This window comes from Monodelphis domestica, chromosome 7, assembly GCF_027887165.1.
Source record: "Monodelphis domestica isolate mMonDom1 chromosome 7, mMonDom1.pri, whole genome shotgun sequence".
Lineage (NCBI taxonomy): Eukaryota > Metazoa > Chordata > Mammalia > Didelphimorphia > Didelphidae > Monodelphis > Monodelphis domestica.
In genome coordinates this window covers 260,878,958-260,888,862 of record NC_077233.1, presented here as the reverse complement: position 1 = coordinate 260,888,862, position 9,905 = coordinate 260,878,958, and the positions used below count along the sequence as shown (strand labels likewise).

General features: G+C 36.2%; 1 pseudogene; it reads left to right on the top strand.

The window, feature by feature from the left end:
• Positions 1-329: 329 nt before the first annotated feature.
• Positions 330-1,081, top strand: LOC100019482 (oligoribonuclease, mitochondrial-like; annotated as a pseudogene).
• Positions 1,082-9,905: the final 8,824 nt, after the last annotated feature.

The window sequence follows — 9,905 nt, the reverse complement described above, 5'->3', positions numbered from 1 at the left end:
GCCTAGGTGTATTTCCTGACATAAATTTTCTCTTTCATCTCTAGGGAGTCATATAAAAGGATCTATGATTCCATTAATATATATCTTTTTTTTAAACTTCAAGCCCCCAGTCAGAGAAAGCATTTTGTCAAAAAGATCCCTCTCTTTTTCTTCTCTGAGAATCCTTTGTTCCCCCAATTTTCTCTTTCCAATTGCATTTTCAATAAGTATATCTAGACCAACAAAAGCCTTTTGTAATTGTTATGTATAAAGGCAAAAAAAAATTAAAACAAAGAAAAGGAAAAAGACCTTCCAAAGAGAAAGATGTTAGGTTTCCCAGAGAGAATCCAATGGGAGGAGACAAAAGATTAGATTACTATCCTTATGTAAGGAGGTGGCTGTATGGCAGGGTGACTAAAGTGAAATGGCTTCCTATGCTGAGGACTGTTGTGAAATCTGACTGGGAAGGATTTGGGGCTAGCTTGGGGATCAGATCCCTGGAGATTGTGTTGGTGGGAAAGCACATGGTGCAGAGGATGTGAGTGGACCTGGAGATGATGGGATTCAATGTAGAGAAGGACCAGATCATGGAAAAGACCTGTCTCAGAATAGATTCTGACCTCCCCATTTTGGTTGAAGATCCTAACCTGATTCTAAATCATCCAGATGAGTTGCAGGGCAGCCTGTCAGAGTGGCATAAGGAACATCCTGAGAAGTCTGATCTTACCAAGGCAGTGAAGGAGAGTTCAATTACACTGAAGCAGGCAGAGGATGAATTTCTGTTCTTTGTACAGCAGCAGACTCCTCCGGGGCTCTGTCCAGTTGCAAGACATTCAGTTCATGTAGATAAGAAGTTTCTTGACAAATACATGCCCCAGTTCATGAAACATCTTCATTATAGGGTAATTGATGTGAGCACTGATAAAAGAACTGTGCAGATGCTGGTATTCAGAAAATATGAGTTTGAACCCAAGAAGGCTGCTTCTCACAGGGTACTGGATGACAGCAAAAACATTGAGGAACTCCAGTTTATTGGAATAATATCTTTAAGAGCAAAACAGATGAAAAGAAGAGGAAAACTATAGAAAATAAGGAAAATTAGAAGGCTGAGTTGATGATGTTTCTCATGCTGCCAAACTCTTCCCAGGATACGATTGGTTAGGGATTTTTGTTAGCTCTAATTATTTTGGAAAAGATTTCCTTTCATTTATGTTGCAACTTCGGGTAGTCTGAGAAAGCTGAGTCTGAAATATAATTTTTCTAAGTTAGGGCAGTGAATCTGTCACTTAAACATCAATAATTCCTTTGTTTCTAGGTACCAGGTCACTTATGATTTTTGGTACACAGCTGCAGCTGCTTAGATCAAAACACTTTTGTTAAAAAATTAAACTCGTTCATTTAAAATGCAAAAAAGATATAGGTTTTCAGGAACACAGTGTATGACCTGACACGTCTGGTGCCTGATACCCTTGATTTTGGAGTCCAGGGGTGCTTTACGTATGGTACTTTGTGGCACTTAGTGCCCTTTGATTGTCAGAGCTGAATGTTTCTCATCGTACCCCTTTCCACTATCCCATGTATCTTTTATGCATCTTTAGGGGACACAAGTCTAGAATGTTGAACCTGAAGTCAGAAAGACCTGGGTTCTAATTAAGCTCAAACATTTACTACTGTGTTACACTTGGTAAGTCAAAGACCCATGTAAATGCTAGTTGCTCTTGTTATGAGCTAGTAAGTTCAGCTTTCTTACTTCTGCTTTGGCATGAGGGATACCAAATATAGAGAATGTTGTGTGTGAGAAATAGCAAGAAGGCCAGCTTAGCGGGGAAATCAAACATCATAATTCTGGAAAGAGAGGTTGCAACCACATTGTAAGTTCTGTTGCTATAGTAGGGCATAATATTTTCATACATTAGGTGACATGTGGTTCATTTAATTAATTTACTCAATCACTTACAATATTATACTAATAAAACCCAGAAGACAGAAAAAAATTCCTTAAAAACAACAAACTATAGAAACACAAAACATTTGAGAATCCAATCACCAGGACATGTATAGGTATTAAGTGAATAAAACAACAAAAGGTTCTTTACAGAAATAAAGGATGACTTAAGTAATTGGGGAGATATTAGTCACTCATAGATGGACTGTGCCAATGCAATAAAAATAACAATAGCACCTAAACTTATTTGCAGACTCAGTACCATGCCAACCAAATTACCCAAAGAACATTTTGGTAGAACTAGAAACAACAGAACCATTCTGGAAGAAGAAAAGACCAAGAATCTTAAGGAAAATAATGAAAGAACCCCCCCCCCCCCCGCCCCAGACATTAAGGTGTACCAATAATACCAGATCTCAAACTATATTAAAAAGGGTAATTATGAAAACTATTTGATACAGGTTAAAAAATAGAAAAACTGATCAATGGAACAGCTGAAGTCTACAAGAAACAGAAGCAATAAATTATAATGTATTGTGTTCCGTAATTCCATGGACTCTAAATAATGGATGAAAGATTCACTGTTCATTGCTGGGAGAACTGGAAAGCAGTTTGACAGAAACTAGGGGGTGTCCTAGAGTCAGCTTATACTGGTTTCCTTCATTTGAATGTGTTAAATTTTCAGTATGAACATTAATACTTCAGCAACTGGCAACAAATCATGACTTGACTTATTGTTTTGTTGACTGTGTAGACTTAAGAAAGTAGTTTAGAAAATAATAATAATCCCAATTAAACTTTAAAATGTGTTATGTGAACATTCTCCCCTTTCCCCACTGTAAATCTTGAAATTTCTCAGACTTGTGAATGTTAAAAATTTCCACTTTGAGGAATCCTCCATTGGAACAAATTCCCTACTGGGAAACATTCCCCATTTTGATGTGAGAACTCGCCAAGATCAGAAATGGGAGGACCTCTACTCCACCCGTACTTAAGACTGCTTTAGGGGAGAAAACTCCTTGCTAAACAATGAAAGTACTTGGACCCATGCTTATAATAAGGCAAGGAGTTCTTTGAGCCATGCCTGTTTTTTAGAATTGATACAATGAGATGCTAGGTACCTAAGGGTCGGGCAAGTTTTCTCTTAATGAGATTAGTTGACTCAGCTGTGTTTTCACTGGTTCAGACTTACTGAGGAGATTAGTCGACTTAGCAGGAATTCAGATGGGCAGTCCTTTGGAAAACATCTATAGTGATTGGTAGATGGAAGAACTTAGGGGAGGTGACATAGGAGAAAGACCCCTATATAAGAAAAAGCAGAATCTCTTGAGAAAAAATCCTTTTGGAGGATCTCTGATGAGGATCTCTTGGGAAGAATCTCTTGAGAGAGGCTCTGGAGAAGGGAAGCTCTTGGAGGACAATCTCTAAGGAGGTCTTGCTGGAGCTCCTCTGAGGGAACTCTGTCCCTCTGGAGGCTCTGGAGAGAGGCCCTTTGGAACAGTCTCTGGCTGGAAGGCTCTTTAAAGAGGACTCTGGCTGGAACTCTCTCTGGTGAAGTCAGCTGAGATGGACCTGGCCTGGTGTCACTAGAATCCTTGCTTAGACAGACCTTGTGGTGAGTGTTAAAAGACTGACTGACTGATCTCTCTCTCTTAAGACTCAGGCCTAGGCCATGTTGGCTTAAGGCCCTTCATACTTATTTCCTTTTTCTCTCTTTCTCTCTTTTCTTTAATTCCACATTTGTAAAAATCTCTATAAAACCCAGTTGACTTGGGTATTTGAATAATTGGGAATATTTCCCTGGTGACCGCCTTATATTTGATTTAAAAACCAAGACACTGTAGTGAAATATATTTTCTGTGGTCAACTTTACTCACCCTCTCTTATATCTATCACAATTTATATCTTCCACCATTTTTACTCACTACAGTTTACAACATCACTCTTTTAACTGTTACAGTTTAAGGCCTTCAACCATTTTAATTATAACACCACCCAGTGATTCTTAAACATTTGTCAGCATATCCCTGGTATAGATCAGTTTCTTACACCATATACTACAATAAAGTGCAAGTGAATACATAGCCTAGATATAAGAAGTCATATAATTAAGGTGAGTGAGGAAATAGTTTTCACAATTTTGAATAGGGAAGCAATTCTTTAGCAAAATAAGGTATAGAGAGATAAAAATAAACAAGAAATAGAATCGACTATTTCAATTCCCTAAAATTAAAAATATTTTACAAAACAAAATTATGTGATTAGAATTAAAAGGGAAAAATTAACTGGGAAAAATTTGAAGCGTATTTTAATTATATATCTATATATATCTCAATATGCAAGATCGAGAGCCATTCTCCAATAGATAAATGATCAAAAAGTATGTACCAACTGTTCTCATTGAATGAGACCCAAGCTTCAACAACCATGTGAAAAATACTTGGAGTCACTCCTATTAAGAAAAATGTGGATTGAGACAACTTTGAGGTTCCACATAACACATCAGATTTGCAAACATGGCAAAAAGAAGAAAAGGAACATTTTAGAGAAGATATTGAAGGAAAACCACATTAATGCAAACTGTGTATGGTGTTATAAAGTAGTTTAAGTATTCTAAAAATCAATATGAAACTATGCACAAGAATTCACTCACCCGTATGTGCCTTTTGAACTGGTGATACCACTATTTGAGAAATATTTCAAAGAGATCATAGAAAGATGAAAAAGACCTAGACTCACAATAGTAATCTCAATACCTTATTGTTGTTGCAAACCAGAAAGAAAATGGGTGCCAGTTAGAGAATGACTAAAAAAATTATGGCATGTTACTACAATATTATTATTTACAAATCAATACTATTGTACCATGGGAAATGATGGAAGAGATGGATTTAGGGAAACCTGACTTATATAGATCAAACCTATTTTAGATGATCCTGTGAAATATATATATATATTTATAATGAGTAATATTTTTTAATATTCATATTTATAAATATTTATATTTTTAATATATATTTATATGTATATATAAATGAAAGCAACAATGAAAGACTTAAGAGCCTGTGATACAAACAATGAAGAATCTTGATTCCACAAAAAAATGCTTTAAAAAAAAGTGAAGGTCAGTAAGGGTTAGGCCACAGCTGCAGGTGGATTTCCTAGAGCTTCCAGGTAGCTGTCCAGCATTTTGGGTTGACTGAAGATAACTGAAACCAAAGAAAGTAAAATTGTGGATAAGATGACTATTGTAATCAAAATTGTTCATTTTGTCTTGTGTGATACTCTGTATTGTTTGTTTAGACATAAAATGTTCACTTAGCTATAGATCTGAAAGGGTTTATTATTCCTCTATTTTGTATATAATGGGCCTGGGTCATGCATATATTGGCAACTTATCTTAGTATATGACATGAGGTATTGGTCTAAACCTAATTTCTGCCAGATAATTTATATTTCTCTCTTATATCATTTGGAATATCCTGCTTTTGTATCATGCTCCACAAAAGAATTAATAGGATCCTCTGCCTCATCAGGCATCAGTTCATTTTCTTTGGTCTTATGATATTTACTTATGGACTCTGGACTTATTTAGCCACTCTGGAAGCCATATTCCTCCTTGATATTAATGTCTGCCCTGTTTGTTAATCTTATACTTAAGGTCTTTACTTGAGTTTTCTTGCTTCTGAGATCTTTTACAATTTCAGTATTTTTCCCCTTTTATTTCTTCTGTTGTTCACTTTCCAGCTCCTGCCCTTTTGGGCAATTACCTCAGGAGATAAAAATTCAAGGCTGATAGCCTCCTCTTATGCTGGGGAATTTATACTTCACTGGCCTTGATCTCTGTCCCAAGTGAGTTTTAGTGGGACAAAACTAGAACCAGTTAGATGCCAATTCTCTTTCTTACATACGCTGGCATCTTGTTCTGGTTCCCTCTGCCCCTCAGTTCTCTGACTGAGTATTTATTATAGCACAGAGTGCTGTCATGCTGCTGTCCTAGCCAAAAGAGGCATCTGCCTTTTGGTTTTATATGGCATAGAGTTTTGTATAGCCCTGTCAGATCATCATAATTGTTGGAGAAGGGTGTACTGAATTAGTGCTTCAGATTAGAGATTAGACTTTTCTGCTGTTAGTTGTTAGTTCATCAGATATTTTACCTCATTAATGTTTTTAGTATCTTAGATCATGGATACAGTTGAAATTGCTAAATTTCTTTTCTTTTTTTTAAATTCAAAGATATCTTATTTTCTTAATTGAATGTAATAATGCCTTTCAACATATGTTTTCCAAAATGATAAAATCTGATTCATCTCCCTCTCTGCCTTCCCTCTCCCTACTTGGAGATGGTAAACAATTTCATCTGGGCCATACATGTATTATCATGCAAAAGACACTTTCATATTGGTCATTGTTGTATGAGCACATGCATCCAAAACTGAAACTCCAAAATAAAACCATAAATATCTTAAAGATAGTATGCTTTAATCTGCATCCTTCTGACTCCAACAGTTCATTATCTGGAGATGGATAGCATTCCTTTCATAAGTCCTTTAGAATTGTCCTAGATCATTGTACTATGGAGAGTGAAATTGCCTAATTTCTTAAACGTAATTCCTATTTTGAAGACATTTAAGAAGTGATGAAGATGAGATAAATTGTCCATTCCTCCCTACAGTTGGGTTTGTGACAGAAAACCATCTCTCATTTTGCCACACTTTTGCTTTTGCTTATCTTTTAAAATTAGATTTGTCTAGATCTTAGGGAATATGAAACTTTAAAAAAAGTATTTTGATCCTATGCTATTTGGTATATTTAATAAATATCCATATTGATTTATCTGTGGTTCTTTAAGTAATATAATTTCCCTAATTATCTTTGTTTATCATATCTATTTTTAGCATAGCCTTCTCTGATATTATGATCACCACCCCTGCTTTTCTGCATCCAACGTAGTCAAAATAGATTTTTTCTAGTCCCTCATTTCAATTCTATGTGAATTTTTTTCTGTTTCAAGATTATTTCTTGTAAATGATTCATCATCTTATTTGAACTTTGTACCTCCCTCAGGTACCTAGGCAATGCTCTGAACAAAACAGAGAATGAAAATTTGTTAAATTAATAGAAGACACATTTTCTCATGCAATTATTTATAAAATAAAAATAGATCTTATTTAGTACATGAATATTTGATATAATATAAATATTAACAAATACCAAAAATCTGTTTCTTAATCTGTGACTTCAAAAACTGTGTATATCTTCATTTCCCCCCTCATGTGGAGTTCCTGCAATTTACCTGATTATGGTCTATAGATATAGACTTTAAGGAAAATTCCTTAATGTACGTGGAGCATAAGTAATGAGAATCATGTCATCACCTAGTTTGTTGGGTTGGGGCAAGAGAAGATCTCATGCTTTAATGTAGGAGGAAGAAGAGAGAAATTCAAGTAGAGAAAAAGAAGGTGAAATAGAGAGATTGAAAACAGAGATCAAAAAGGAATTGGAAAAAGAAGTTGGAGAAAGAGAAAAATAGAGGAGAATGGAGAGGAAGGAAGAATGAATATCTAGAGAAATATTGGGAAGAGTCCAATAGGTATGTTAGATTTCAGGGGGATAGATTTGAAAAACTCCATAGAAAAGATAGTCATGTCCTGAGATCTGAAGTTGCTTCAAAAGAGATAGGAGACTTTGGGAAACCAGAATTTTAATGAAATTTCTATGAATAATTCTAATGAGGAATAAAAAATAAAAATCTAAATAAACTGATATATTGACATGAAGAAGTCTTTAATGAGCTCAGATCGAAAAGAGATATATATGTATGTATAAATAAATATATATATATATATATATATATATATATATGTATAAATAAGGACAGGACACAGAGAATTAATATACAAGCCAATGTGGTCAGAGTCTTAAGCTTGGAGTCAGAAAGACGTGAGTCTAAAATCTGCTTCCAACACTTGATAGCTATGCCACAATGGGGGAAACAGTTAATCTCTCTGAGCCTTGGCTTCCTCATATGTAAAAATGAGAATGATAATAAGTAGAAGATCAAAATAAAAAGAGATAAAAGAATGAGGTGAGAGTGATAATAATGGAAACAATAATAATAGCTCATATTTATATATTACCTTAAGATTTGTAAAGAGATTTATATTTTTATCTCATTTGATAATAACATCTCTAATGCTATCCTCATAAGGAGGCAGCTAAGTTCAGCGAATAGAGTACTGGACTTGAGATAGAAAGTCCTGAGTTCAAATTTGACTTCATAAATTTAGTGGCTGTGTGATCCTGGGCAAGTCACTTACCCCTGACAAGAGGATCCACTGAGTCCACTGGAGAAGGAAATGGCAAGACACTTCTGTATCCTTGCTCAGTAAATCCCATTGGTAGCTATGGTCCAGGAGGTCATGAAGACTCAGACAGGGCTCAATAACAACAACATCCTCATAGAATTGTTACCTACTTTGTAAGCAAATGTTTGTAGGCAACATGGTGTCATGAAGAGGTCATAGCACTTGGAGTTAGGAATGCCTGAATTAAAATACTGCCTAGAACCCTGAGCAAGTCACCTAACTCTTTACATCTCTGCTTCCTCAGCTATATAATGAGGTTTGATTTAATGACTTTTAAGTTCCCTTCTACTTCCAAATTATGACTCTACGATCATAGGTAGAAATTTGCAGTGGCCCTAGCACAATCTCTGAAGCAGCTTGGCACAGTTCCTGGCACATAGTAGGCACTTAATGCATGTTTATTGATTGTTACTTTCACAAACTTAATTTGGGCTTAGAGGTGGGAAGACAAATTCAGGGAGAGACTTAAGATAACTGGTAATCACAAGGACTTTTGAAGGTGAATGGAAGAGGAGAAAAGGGCCCAGAAACCCATTAACAGAAATTAGTGCTTTTCTTCTGATTGCTTTAGCAGAGCTGAGGTTGCCAGGAAGTGTTTGTCCCCATGGGAAAACTCCCTTAGACTTGCCTGATGTGAAAGGGAGAGAGACACAATTAAAGGCACATTTGAAACACTGATTAAGAGGCAGACATGTGGCCATTTGAAAGTGAAATCATGCTTAATGTCAGATTACCCTTGGGAAAGAGCTGCAGAGAACTCTGAATTCTTATATTCCGTCAATAGAAACTGATCTAGTGTGGAGGAATTGTCATTAGTGAAAAGCCCTGGGCTAATGACGACTTTGCCAGTTCCCTCCTGGGAATGATGGATGGAAAGGACCTAACTCACGAGCTTTTGGGCCCATCTATCACTGGGGGATTGATGTGGAGCCTAAAGAAGGATCGCAGACTGGGGAGTATGTGTACTGGATGCACTCATGCTAAGTTGCCTTCATTCATTTTTAACATTCTGTATATTCGCCCACTATTACCAGAGATTTAGTGGAAATCTAGCAAGGTAAGGATTGAAAGGGAAGAGTTTCCTTAAAAAGGGTGGTGGCTAGGAGTTAACAATCTGATTTTGATTAACCACACCAACCCCTAGACCAGCTAAGAAAACATCATCATCACCCACAGAGTGAATGGCAAAGGGTCACCAGTGACAGGTAGAGGCACAGAGGGCTTGGTGGTTCTCAAAGAACACCTTCTAGTGTTGAATGGTGTCCTTGCTGTTGAATGGGGGTCAGGCATTGATGTAACCCTGACCCCTCCAATGTGTCATGCATGTAAAGTGATGCATATATACATACATATATATATATATATATACATACATCAGTTATCACAAAAGAGTGACATGGTCCTACAAGAATAATTAGGGATGCTAATTGTTTTTAGTAGCCTCATGAAAGCCAAGACTTGTGATCAATGCAAATATAACAATTTTTTTTAATGTGTGTGGCATAGTGAATAGGGAACCAGCCTCAGAACCTGGATTCAATTCTTGAAATGAATTGACTAGGTGGTCCTGGGCAAGTCATTAACTTTTCAGTGCTCAGGGGAATACTCTAAGA